Below are 3,094 nucleotides of genomic sequence, written 5' to 3'. Positions count from 1 at the left end.
TAGAATGCAGACTGCGACGATTCGGCGCGATGCAACACGATTGGCCGAGTTGATCTGAACACGTGGCACGAAACCCGAAGCCGAAGTGAGGTCTCAGTTTTGACAAGTATACGACAGGTTTTACGTTAGAGAAAGTAACGATTTTTATTTCCTCGCAGATTAATTTCTTGCATTCGATTCCGTTTCTCGTTGACAATGTTAGCATAGTATAACCGGTATGTTCACTCACTGTCGGCCCTTTCATCTTTTCGGTTCCGCTCACGTCGTCTTCCGTTTTATTTTTAGCCCAAATCGAGCGGCGTGTGTGTATGTGTGTACGTACGTACTCATCAAAGCTTCACTACCACACATACAACAATTGCCTTATTGGTTGGGCTTAGAAAGTGGTGATGCGCGGAAGGGACCGACGCAAAACCAAACGAATGACGGAGTGAATATACTAGTTGTCAGGGTTGGGAAGTAACCGTCTAGGAAAATTTACTTTAAACGAAATTAAAGTTTTTAAACGCGATTTTTCTAAGAGTTTACTTGAAGAAGTTAAAAGTTTACTTAAGAAATTTTAGAGTAATTTTGGACGCTTAAAGTAATTTTTAGATAGCCAAGCCTGCTGAAGTTCCCAGTTTTAACAATTTTTTAAGTTTTCTTTTAAATTCTTAAAGTTTTAAGTTTACCTTAAATACAAGTTTAAAGTGTCCAAATTTACTTTTGACATTTCTTATTTTTCTAAACTAAAATTTTAAGGTTTTCTAAGGTATATTTTCCCAAAAGGGCTATGAACGTGACTGAAAGAAAACTATTAAAAAGCCACCGCGATTTCCATATATCATAATTTCTGCATCTTTCGTGTCTCAAAAAGGGCAAACAACTTTGTTATAGAATTTTATTGAATAACAGGTTCTTCCGTAAAATTATACGTCCCGTTTGGCTCTGATAAATCAGCTAAAAGCGATTCTTAAAGAAATGTTTCGAAAAATTATATGACATTTTATAAGCGCATTCGCATGTCAATTAAAAAATTTTAACTTGGGATATTAATCTTATATCAAAATTTTTAATAGAAATTTCTATTAAAATAACTGCAGTTATAAAACAGTTATTTTAATTAACCACTGTTAAAATATTGTGGAAAACATGTCGCGTGCACAAAAAGTCTCCAGAATCATGTGAGAAACTAACATCATAGTATAACTGCTAGTTAGTGTGAAGTAAATTTTCGCTAAAAATGTAACTATAATAGTACAGTTACTATGTAACTATAATAGTTACAGTTACAACTTACCAATTCTGAAAAGTTACGAATTACAGTCAAACTCTTAGAAAGATTACTTTTCAAAGCTGTAGTTTCGTTTAAAGTAAATTTTGCCAAGGGAGTGGCATTAAAATCGAAAATTATTTCATATCGTTCGCAGATGTTAATTAAGATTATGCTACAAATAATTGTTAACGTATCCATTAATCTGAAACTTTACCTTATAGTCTCGTCATCATTTCTGTTTCTATTAATCACCGACACTAAAGTCTCACACTTATAAAACAACGTGTCGCTTGTGAAAAAACTGATCTCGAAAGTGTCTTTCTAAATATTTCAATACATTTCAACTGAATGTGGCACAGCGACAATTTCGCGAGTAGGACAAGCGAGTTGCGACTAATTGTTGTCCAAGTTGCACGTATCGAAACTAAAGGCTTTATCGTACCGACCTAGACACCAATCTTTCCTCGGACGAACAGACACGGACGATGTCAGAACGCAAGGAAATTACGCGGAGAGACGACGGGTGCATCGCGCGATGCGCTCACTGCGCTACTGACGCGACTGCATCTCGCGCGCAGCACGTGCTTGGACGCAAACATGAGCTTACGTCAGGCGCGACGTACTCGATACGAAAACCCGTTTTGTCAATGAGAGGGTCGCGACGGGGATCATTTCGCGCACAAGATAGTTTGCGTGGGCAAACCATTTGAAAAAAATGTGCATTCAGATTAAGTCGCGGCTCGTTTCGTAGGCGTTTGACATCGCGGATCGATAGGGTAAAGGCGGGTATTATGGCCATAGTTTTGATTTGAGGTCATAATTTTCAAACCGCTGGTTTTTTGTTTTGTAACTTTCTGAAATTCTAGTGTATTTAATAAACTTTGATGACAAAATGTTTTGATCAATTAATATCTATCCATATTCGAAGAAAAAAAAGAATCTGAAAGTATGCGTTTTGGCCATATTAAACGTGGGGTGGATAATATGGCCAACTATAAAAAAAGTGTACAAAACAGTAATATTTTGCAAAAGTGAGGTATTTACTTTAATCGTAAAGTATTACTTTAATCGTACAGAACATAAACTTTGAAATATTTTAAACATACGAGTACACATTTAAGAAATGTGTATGTGTATGTCCACTCTCTTTACGTAACGCCGTGCTCTCACAATTTATTAATAAATTGTGAGAAATAACTATTTTCTTTCTTCGTTGTTATCACTCTCAGCACTGGCGTACACTACACTCTGTTGTACTCGCTGGCCATAGTATATAGCTACCTTTGTCGCTGGCCATATTAGCCGCCGAGCATACATTTAATAATGTGCATTATAATTATCAAAATAATGGGCAAAACACGATAAATTTATTATAAAAATATAGCCAAGTTTCAGGTTTTGAAATGTGTAATGAGAAAAGCCAAAATTATTTTGTTTTAATTTGAAAATCTTACTTAGTTGGAAGTGCCATGTCTCACTTTGACGTGTATATTTTGATGGTTATGGAGAACAATGAAGCACCAAACCACAAATAACAACAAAATAGAAAGATTTTTGTTACCAAACTTCAAGAATAGCTACAATAATTGGTTTTTATACATTATCGATGTTTATCAATGTTTAGAATATTTAATACGGGCGTTGTGGCCATATTACCCGCCTGGCCATAATGCCCGCCTTTACCCTAACTTCATATCGGAAGACCTCGTCGAACATGTCGACCGAAGGAAAAGAAAGACGAAAGATCTGCCGAAAAGAGAGCACGATAATTATGAATAATTGTGTATTTTCTATGAAATTTTTTTTTCCAATGTCAGTAACAGTACGTACTTCAAACTA

The sequence above is a fragment of the Vollenhovia emeryi genome, unplaced genomic scaffold, assembly GCF_000949405.1.
Source record: "Vollenhovia emeryi isolate VEMERY1.0 unplaced genomic scaffold, V.emery_V1.0 DF939120.1, whole genome shotgun sequence".
Taxonomy (NCBI): Eukaryota; Metazoa; Arthropoda; class Insecta; order Hymenoptera; family Formicidae; genus Vollenhovia; species Vollenhovia emeryi.
The sequence above is the reverse complement of the archived record's forward strand: the minus strand, read 5'-3'. Positions refer to the sequence as shown.